General features: G+C 39.2%; 1 protein-coding gene across 13 annotated transcripts in view; it reads left to right on the forward strand.

The window, feature by feature from the left end:
* Ssbp2 (single stranded DNA binding protein 2) overlaps window positions 1-11,281 on the forward strand; it is a 249,609-nt gene that overhangs the window by 199,298 nt on the left and 39,030 nt on the right. The window lies entirely within an intron of this gene.

Raw genomic sequence — 11,281 nt, forward strand, 5'->3', positions numbered from 1 at the left:
CTACCTTCCTCTGTTACCCCCCTGCTAACTGCTGCTTCTGGTAATGTACAGTCTCCTTGAAGGTAGCTCCTTAGCCAGGCTTTGTGCTGACTGACTTTTTTGCAAAGTTTTGTTGGAACAGGGAAACACACGTATCCTCATGCTTTACCCATGATTATTTACACATATTTACATATTTGAGGAGTCATATTGTATGTGGCTTGCAACCTTACAATATTTACTATTTCCAGAAAATGACTGGCTGACTTGTGGAGCTAATTTCAGTAAATGCTGAATATCCTCTCAGTGAAATTTCCAAGAGCATACTTTGGTTTATTTTCATGGGGTATAAAATTCATATACATTGTACCTTGTTAATGATAGCATGTCAGATATGTAATTAGATGCTTCTTGAAGAGCTAAGTCTAAATATTTAACAGTAAATCTTATAATTTTTATTTCAAGAGTTTCAGTTTCTAAATGTTCATTTGGTTTTTAAGCAACATCATAAGTTCTTATTTACTAAAAAGAATAAAGCACATTGTTACAGTTTAGTTTTAGGATGTGGGTGGGATGCATTCCATAGTACCAGAAGAAATGATTAACAGTGTGTCATTTGCTCTGTCATAGTTCAGTTTTATCTTAAAACAAAGTAAAATAGTTTTAAATTCATTTTTCAATTCTTTTCTTTTGATTTATACATTTTTTCACTATCAAAAATGGAAAAAGAAAGTTGCAAGTTATTAAGGCACTTGTACCAATAGAATTTTGGTTCCTCTCATCCACAGTCTTAGAAATCATGATGAGCCAGGTATCATGGCACATGCCTTTAATGCCAACACTTGGGAGTTAGAGGTAGGCAGATGTCTGGAGGGAGGTATGAGGCCAGCCTGGTCTACAGAGGATGTTCCATGGCAACCAGAGCTATGTAGACAGACCTTGTCTGAAATAATCAAAGGCAGGGGTAGGAGGAAGAAGAGGAAAAGGAAGAAGGAAGAGGATAGAAGAATGGACGAAGGAAGGAAGGAAGGAAGGAAAGGAAGGAAGGAAGGAGGGAAGGAAGGAAATGATTCTGTCTTTGGAAGGGTCCCGGTTTGCTGGTGTTCTCTGTGTCTCAGGGCCAGCACCAGGTCACCTCCAGAGCGGAAGGAAACTTAAGGAGACACCAGCACTGGCTTGTTCAGGGTGACTCGGTGCCCAGCAGTTCTCGTGTGAGCAGTTGGAGCTTTTGTAGCTTCCAGATCGAATGTGTGGATCAGAGAGCATGCCATGAAACAGGACAGAAAGCACCAACGTGTGGAAGTCTTACTTTTTCTGTAGATGAACCTGTATGTATCAGCAGATATACTTACATAGGAATCTGAGCCTTTTCATTTTAGTTTTTATGAATGAAATATTATACCTTCTGTTGGATGCTGTTTCAAATATTCCATCTCTAGATTTGTATATTACATAAATCTAAGGGAGTCCTAAAAATCTGTATCAGGAAACTGTGAGATTCTAATAGATAATATTAAAATACCTTTATTCTATAGTAATGATGAGAACATGGTATAATTATTAGAATTATATTCATTTCATGCAATTTCAATGTCATATATAAGATACTATGGGACAAGCATTAGTTTGAATCCCCAAAACCCATCTAAATGATGGATTTAACTGGTGGTCAGGATTACCATCTGTAGTCCTGACACTGGGGGTAGAGATAAAAGAATCTTCAGAGCAAGCTGTCTGGCTAGACTACATCAATCCAGTTGACCAAGCCTTGCCTCGGTAAATAAAGTGCAGAACATTTAAAGACACACCTCTGTCCTCAATATGTAGGTGTGTAAATGTTTTCAATATAAATGTATATAGGAAGTTCTTATGGTGGCTTTGTTTCTTTATCCTAGCTAGTTCCCAATAACAACAACACAGAGTGCCCAAGATTTATTTTCAAGCTTCACCTCAATTTCTGGGCAGTCAGTTGATTTATATTAGTCCCCTAAACTAATCTGGCTACCCCCAGCCAAGAATCCCATAATACTTGCATGTTTCTGTTGAACTCTCAAGAACTCACTCCCCCCTCCTCTACATGGCAGATCTGAACCTCCCTTCCTCTTTTTATTGACAAGGTAGAGAATAAATGGCAAGAAGTGTTTACACAAACTGGAGGCAAGAGATCCTTGACATTACACTATTGTGTTCAGATTGAAATAAGACATGAGGGCAGAGAAGTCTGCATTAGAAGAACCCGAGGATAACCTTTGTACTGTGCACAAAGTCACTCTGCCTGTGTCCATGTTCACATAGGCATTCACACACATCAGCTCACACATGTGACAGTGTGTGTACACACGTGCACAGACACTATGAGTCCACACACAAACAAGATACTGGGTTAAGTCTCAATAAATAGTGAAATTATTTACGTATATTAAAAGACATTGTGGAATACAAGCTACTGGGGTGCTGCTGCGGATATATTAAGAAATACAAGGAGAAGGCACAGAAGCATGTCAGTGCAGCATGGCCGCCATGTCAGTGTGTGAGCTGCTTCTTAGAACTGTCACATATCATAGTCTGAGAAGGGGATGATAGACCACAGACTGGATTTCTGAGAGGTAGGATTATGAATCATTTTGCTATTTGAAATTTTCACTGTTTCTGCAGTTCACATTACACAAGTATTCACTTGTGATTAGAGAAAACAGTAACTACATACACAGAGAAACATAAAAATTTATACTTTGATTAAGATTAACCCTTTTAAATATTTAATGTGCCAGTTCTGTAATGGGAAGAAGACAGATAAAATGAACACTAAGTATAAGTTAATCCTAAAAAGACTAATGACTTTTCAGATAAGTAAAAATCAGCTGACATTTGAGAGATAGGGAGAGAAAGAGAAGGGGGGGGGTGCAAGCGAGTAAGCTAACTAGCCATTTAGACAGTTATAATCCCAGCTCTTGAGAGGCAAAGTCAAGAGGATGACCATGAGTTCAAGATCAGCCAGGGTTGCATAGTGAGATCTGAATGTGCAAAGGAAAAATGTAGACATTTACTTAACAGATTGAAATTTCTCTATGAACCCAGTTGCTTACATCTCAAACTGCATACCCTTCAAGAGCACATAGGCAGGGGATGGCTAAGGGCGGAGCGCAGAAAGTGGCTTCTTCGGCCATTCATATAACAATACCACATTAAAAATATTATCTCCTTATGATTTTTAATTTTAATTTACATTGGAAAACATGTTTATTCCAACCATTTCTCCCCTTGTAAGGCAGAGGGCAACGTTCAGTATGTTTAGGGAAAAAGAGTACATTCTCTTCCCACGAAAAGCTTACACCGTGGATACAGCATAGGTTGCCCAGATCAAGTCATGATCATATTAGCATTTCTGATAAAGTGTATGTGCTTCAAAAGTAACATTACCTTTTGTTTTCTTAGATATATTTTAAGAATGAGTTGTGACATGATTAGTTAAAAAATATAATATATACAAAGTCTGGTTTAGGAAACCCACTTGATCAAATACTTGTTGAGGTTTATAGATATGAGCACCATTCTTAATGAGGTCATTGATCAGTGACTAAACCATTGGCAACCTATTTTATCCTTTTGGCTTTATATTTAAATCAGCATACGAAGTATTAGATAGCTTAAGCCATTTTTAACAAGGTGTGCTTAGTAAACCCCATCCCTCTCATCTCCTCCCTTCCTCTGCGACCCTGATCCTCCTGTGCAGCTCCCACCCGGTCCCTTTGCCCCCTTCATTACCGGTGTGCCCTGCTGCCCACCCTCAGATCCTTATTACTAATGTTTACTCTCTTTTAGTCTCTTTATGTTTGTTGAGCCTGACCCATCTTCACACAAACATACATACACACTTATACACACACAGAGACACCACATCACATGTTTATATACACATACATTACAGTCCAGGATTCAAATATGAGACATAACAGACACAACATGATTTTCTTCTTTTTGACTTTGAGTCACCTCACTTAATATACTTTCTAAGTCTATCCATTTTCCTTCAAATTCCATGATTTCACTTTTCTTTACAGCTGAGTAATCCTCCATTTTGTGTGTGTGTGTGTGTGTGTGTGTGTGTGTGTGTGTGTGTGTGTGTGTATGTGTGTGTGTATTGCTTCCCTGTTATCCATTTGTCTCCTTGCTATTATGAATAGAATAACAATAAATAGAGATATGTAAGAATTATGTGCTAGGATATGCCTGGGAGTAGTATAGCTGAGCCATACAGTAATTACATTTTAATTTTTTGAGGAGCCTCCACACTGAAGTTCATCGTGTCTGCATTGGGTTGCATTCCACCAGAGTGAGCAGAGGGTCCTCTGTTGTTGGAGCTTCCCCGTAGTGTTTGTCAGATTGCTTGACGATGGCCGTCTGACCAGAGGGTGATGGGCTCCCAGAGTGGTGTTAAATTGCTTCCCCTGATAACTAGAGAGTTTGAACATTTCAGAAATATTTCCTGGCCATTTATGCCCCTTCTTTTGAGAACTGTTGAATTCACTAGCCCATTTGTTGGTAGGCAGGAGTTCGGGAGGTTTGTTTGGTTTTGTGAGGGACATCATGATTTAATTTTTATAGTTCTCTATACATTCTGAATATCAGGCCCCTTTGTCAAAACAAGAGGTATCCATAGCATTGCTGTTTTATTTCCAGACCCTCTATTCTGTTCCATTGGTTTGCCTTTTCATATCTCTGGATAAGGCTGCCTGTATCAAACTGCATCCAGTTATGCTCTTTCTATTGAGGATTACTTGGGCTACTCATGGTTGTCTTAGTTAGGTTTTCTTTTTCCAGTGATATAAAAACATGACCTAAAGCAGCCTGAGAAGGAAAGGGCTTATTTCCTATTACATGTTCAAGTCACAGTCCATCACTGCGGAAGTCAGGGTAGGAACTTAGGCAGGAACTGAAGCAGAAGCCGTGAAAGAGTGCTGTGTGATAGTGTGCTCCTCATAGCTTGCTCAGCCTGCTTTCTTATAGCACCTAGGACCACCAACCAGTCCAGAGGTGCAACCACATATAGTGAGCTGAGCCCATCCACATCAATCATCAATCAAGATAATGCACCACACACATGCCTACAGGCCAGTCTGGTGGAGGTATTTTCTCAGTTCAGGTCCTACTTTCCAAAATGACTCTAGTTTGTGTCACATTGATGTAAAACTAGCCAGTACAATTGACCTTTTGTGAGATTAACATACTAACACATGATATTCAACTAGAACCTGTTTATTTCATTTGTCTTCAAGACATATAACATTAGTATTACAATATAAAGCATCTAAACTTTTCAAAAGTGCCACAGCCTTTCAACAAACACTTTAAAAATTCAGTCTTTAAAATATCCAAAGTCTTTTCCAGTGTTCAAAACTTCTATAAAATACCCAAAGTTTCTCTAAAATATCCAAGTATAAAATACTCTAAGTCTTTCTAAAATTCTAAGGTCTTTCAACTGTAGAGTCCTATGAAATCTAAAATAAGTTATGTGCTTTCTTAATCAAAAGGGGAAGGACCAGGACACAGTCACAGTCAGACCAGAGCAATCCCGGAGTGTAACAGTATAAAAAGATGCAGGCCCTTCCCTCCCCAGGACACAGTCACAGTCAGACCAGAGCAACCCTGGAGTGTAACAGTATAAATGATGCAGGCCCTCCCTCCCCAGGACACAGTCACAGTCAGACCAGAGCAACCCCAGAGTGTAACAGTATAAATGATGCAGGCCCTCCCTCCCCAGGACACAGCAGACCAGAGCAACCCCAGAGTGTAACAGTATAAAAAGATGCAGGCCCCTCCCTCCCAGTCCTCAAGCACCTCTGAAGGGCTCCTCCATTCCTTGAGCTCTGCCACTGTTAGCTCACACAGCTTGTCTTCCAGCTTCAGGCCGGCTCCATTCTGCAGTGATTGCTGTCCTCAGCAGCTGTCCTGCTGTACTCACATCTCCAAAATGTTGGGGTCTCTAGTGCAGTATGGCTGCCAGCTTACCAGTACCCTCTGAAGGTCTCTCCTCAGGAACTTGACTGCCCACGTGATTTCAGGCCTCCACTCAGTCAGTGCCAAGCTTCATATCATCTTCATTACTTCAGTAGAAAGCTCTACAAAATCTAAGTTCCGCTGCTAGCACAAGGTACAACCTTGGCCAGCTCTGGTCCACAGCTTTTGTGTGCTGGTTGAAGAAACACTTCCCATAAGATCTTGCCCCAGTGATGCTGGTCTCTCCTTAATAATTGCTAATTTATCAGTTACAGCTAATCAATGTTGATGTCCCAACAAAACAAAGTGTCTTGGAAATCACAGCAAATTCTTCATGCATGGCTGACCAGAACCAAATATCCTTCATTTAGAATATCACTCAAATCGCCGGGTGACTTCCTTGGAAAGATCACAAGCCAGGTCTCCCCATCAGCTACACTGCTTTTGGTATCTGGATCAACCAAGTTCCCATAAAACAGCCCAGTGAGCAGTGGGCACTCAGTGGCTTTTCCAGCATAAAGTAATAAGATTCCAGCACAATCTGTCCCCAAATATGTAGTCAGGTCTGCCATGCACCTAGTGCCAATTGAGTTTTACTTGTGTTTCTGTTGTGATAAAACCCTGTGACCTAAAACAGTGTGGTGGAGGAAATAGTTTATTGAACCTTACTGTTTACAGTCAGTTCTAGAGGAGCCAGGGTAGGAACTCAACCTGGATGCATGAACCAAAACAGTAGCCATGGAAGAGTACTGCTGACTGGCTTGTTCTCCTCACAGATTGTTCAGTCTGCTCTTTATACAGCATCTCGGACCACTAGCCCAGGTGTCTAACTGTCTGAAGTGAGTTGAGCCTACCCATAGCAATCATCAAAAAAATACCCCACAGGCTTGTCTATGGGCCAGTGTAATGGGGCTATTTTCTCAGTTGATGCTGCCTCTTCCCAAATGACTCTAATGTGTCAAGTTGACATAAAACTAACCAGAAATATAGTCTATTGTGGTTCCATATGAATTCTTGGATTTCTTTTTTACAGTTCTGTGAAGAATGACATCTGAACCCTGATGGGAATTGCATTCGATATGTAGATGACTACTGGTAGTGTAGTTATTTTCATAATATTAATTCATGGCATTTGCCAATCAGGTCCATAAAAAAAATCTTGGTATTTATCTACTGTCTTAGTTAGGGTTTCTGTTGCTATGAAGAGACCAAGGCAACTCTTATAAAGGAAAACATTTAATTGGAGCTGGCTTACAGGTTCAGAGGTTTAGCCCATTATCAACATGGTTTTAATTTTAAGCATGGCAGTGTCCAGGCAAGCATGTTATACTTGAGAAGGAGCTAAGAGTTATACATCCTGATCCACAGGCAGCAGAAGGGGACTGTGAGCCACTCTGGGTGTAGCCTGAGCATAGGGGACCTCAAAGCCCACCTCCTCAGTGATACACTTCCTCCAACAAGGCCACACCTCCTCCTAGTGCCAAACCTATGGGCCAAGCATTCAAACACTTGCGTCTATGGGGGCCATACCTGTTCAAATCACCTCATCTAGTATTTTTTTCTTTCATTTTTTTCCCAGTGTTTTGAATTTTTCATTGTAAAGGTCTTTCATTTCCTTAATTAGGTTTATTTGTAGCTCCTTTTTGGAGCTATTATGAATAGGATATTTCCAATTTCCTTAGTATGAAGGCTAGTGATTATTGATTTTGTGTTCTAACACTTTACTTGAAATGTTTCTTAGATCTAAAAGTTTCCTAGTTGATTCTGAAGGATCTTTTAAGTATAGATAGGGCTAGTTTAACGTATTGCTTTCTTATTTTTTGACCTTGTATATCTTCTTCTCATCTAGTCTTTTAGCTGAGACATGGCATTACACAGAATAATAGTGAAAGTGTGCCTTCCTGTTTTCAGGGGAGTTAGTATCAGTAACTTTTCCTTTCATATAGCATTGATTAGAGGCTTGTTATAGGTAGCCTTAGTGCAGGTCTTTTGCCTCTTTTTTTTGTCAGTTTAGCTAAGGGTTTTCAGTAGGACTTTTGGAAGGCCCGACATCTTTGATTTTTGCATGTTCTTTTAATCTCTAATTTATTCTCTCAATCTTTACTCTTTCTTGCCATCTGCTGGGTTTGGGATTGGCTTCTTACTCTTCTAGAATTTAAAGTATATCATTAGGATATTTGAGCTCTCTCTCTCTCTCTCTCTCTCTCTCTCTCTCTCTCTCTCTCTCTCTCTTAAATATAAGCCCCTATATATATAAAACTCTACTTTTAGGGCTGCCTTGGCTGTGTACCAAGCAATGATATAGTGTGCTGTCATTTGACTGTAAGAATTTTTATTTCCTCTCAGATTTTTTTCAAAGATCCATTATTCATTGTATCAATATCAATAAGTAGATAATTCTGCAGTACATTGTTCAGTGTCTTTAAGTATTTTTGTATTATGTGTAGCTTTTCTTGCTGTTGCTGTCAGTATCTTCCATTTACACAAGGATGTCCTCAGGCAACACCAGAGCCATCTTCAGATAGCAGGAACTGTGCTTGGAAAATGAGTTAGACTGGGCAAATAAATATACTCATTAACTATATAAGAAAATCATTGTCAATAATAAAGGGCACACTTCTTACTGTTGGATAAGATACTGACAATCCTAGACAAGAGGCAAAACATAATCCAAGGTATCAGATTGAAATTTGACTGTTGAATGTATAATACAGGGAATTTGTTGCATATGGTATATAGTGTCAATTTATTGTGCACATACATAGATTTTTTTTCAAGCTCTTTGGTTACCACAAGTGTCTAAAGGCAGTGTCTCCCCTCCCCAAAAGACGAATTGGCCAGTCATGATGCTTAAATGCTATGCTTATCAAAAGAATCTAGATCCCTTGAAGAAGGGGCTACTCCAAGAACTAGGCCAAAACACAGAGCATGTGTGCCCTTAGAGCATCTTATAGCAGTAAGTAAAAGCACTCAAAACATGAACTCAGGTCCACAGCACTACAGAATGCAGGCATAGCAGAGTGTGCTTGTAATCCCAGTGCCAGGAAAGAATCAGCTGGTCGCTGTGGCTCATAGCCAGGTAGTTCCATTTAATTGGCAAGCTCTAGTTTCAACAAAAGAATCTGTCTCAAAATATAAGGTGGAGAGCAATTGAAGAAGATACCTGATATCAACCTCCAACTCCATACACACATAAACACACGTACACCATATAACCACTCACACAAATACACATGCACACATGCACACATATACACATACACCAAACACACAAAAGGAGTAGACGGTTGATGACTATAACACACTGAATAAAATAGGGATTCATAAGTAGTAAATAAACAGATAAATATAGCTTCCTTCCACTAAATGCCAGCCAGTAAACAAAGGCAGTGATGGGCATGAGTATCTCCATATAATATCTCAGTGGTTAGGAATCAGTAGGGAAGCTAACAAAGGGTGAGGATTCAGGAGTGAGATGCTGACAGTATTATATTAGTTCTGATAATACAATTATCAATTGCAAGAGCCGGGGATGATGATCTTTATGTAAAAATCTGGCAAATACCAACATAATCAGATAACAAAGGTTATGATCAAAGGCTAAGGGTGAGTTGGCATCTTATACCCTCAGACTTGGTACTCAGAGCATCATAGCCTCCTTGTGATACTCTCTCCTACTAAGAAGACATGATTGGAGTCCAGGTCATGAAAAGAACATCAGTGTCACCAGGTAAAATGCAAGGCTTATTCTCCCGACAACCACTGAGGGAGTGATAGACAAAGGTTCGCATGGATAGGGAAATGGCAGTTGTTCCTGCTTAGGAAACAGAAAGAATCATGGCAGCTAAAGTTAACACATGTTTCATGCTGTCCTGGATTAAAAAGAAATGAGAGAAATGATAAGACGGAGACTAGTTTTCTGAGAATGAGAGAAATGATAAGTCGGAGACTAGTTTTCTGAGAATGAGAGAAATGATAAGTCGGAGACTAGTTTTCTGGCCTAGATGGAGGTACCGTTGCATCTGCATGATTTCCTGAATCCTGAAATATTCAGAACAAGTGAGTCTTGACATCCACACTTGTTCTCAAAATGTCTCAAAGAAGATTTATGATGTAGGGGATGGCAGCACAGAGGTTAATGTTGACCTCTGAGGATTCTGTGTTGGCTATATGAGAATGCTTCATAAGTAAACTTATTCAGTTGTAAGATCTTCTCAAGAGTCAGTTAGAAATTGATCCCAAACATCTCAAAGATGTCAGTTCTTAAAAGGAAATTTTAGTTTTGTTTTTTCTCTTTTTAATAGTTGGTACTTAATATCACTAATTAAAACCATGAATAGAAAAAAACCCTTAAGTTTGGTGTGGGTGGAAGTTAGTATGTGAGTGCATTGTGTTTAACACAAGGATGACACCAATAGACAGGCTAATGTGGACAGGGCAGAGTTCAGAGGCCTACACAGAGAATCATGGGCAACTAAAGAATGCTGAGAGTGGGAGAAATCGGGTTCCCAAGGAAGAGCACACCAATCGATTATCCAAAACCAAACAATCGATTCTCTAAACTCACATGCTCAGCACTGAGAACACACTGACAGTAGCACTGTGCAAACTGAGCAGCTTATAGTTATGTATTTAGGAATACATAATTGCTTTAGGAATAATTACACCTCATACACACACACACGTGCACACACACACACACCATATGTATATATATACATCATATATATACATAACATACATAATAAATCAGGTGTCATTATTTTTGAATTAATTGCATATACATATATGTTTGGTATGTATGTGTGTACATGTGTGTATGTAAAACAATTATTGAAAATAGAGTCCATGGATTTGAAAGAGAGAAAGAAGAAGTATATGAGAGAGTTTGGAGAGGGGAAGGGAAAATGATATAGTTACACTTTGTTCTCAAAAAACATAAATATTTTTTAAAGAAATAATTTCTAAGTGGATTTGGAATACCCTTATAAGTGCATGCTCAGTAATTGTATACTGGGTATACTTTCAAACAACGACAACAAATCCAGGAATTAATGAAAGAGAATGATGGGAAACTAGAGCCCTGTGCTACCTTCCATGGTAACAGTTAAAGAGACGCTCCAAATGTGTGTGCACAGTTGTTAGATTTCTTTTTAAAATATTTGACTATTTAATTAGGTAAGATTTTCTAGTTAAGTTTAATTAGAGGATTTTTTTTTTTTTTTTTTTTTTTTGGTTTTTCGAGACAGGGTTTCTCTGTGTAGCCCTTGCTGTCCTGGAACTCACTTTGTAGACCAGGCTGGCC

Source organism: Mus pahari, chromosome 11 (genome assembly GCF_900095145.1).
Source record: "Mus pahari chromosome 11, PAHARI_EIJ_v1.1, whole genome shotgun sequence".
In the NCBI taxonomy this organism is placed as follows: domain Eukaryota; kingdom Metazoa; phylum Chordata; class Mammalia; order Rodentia; family Muridae; genus Mus; species Mus pahari.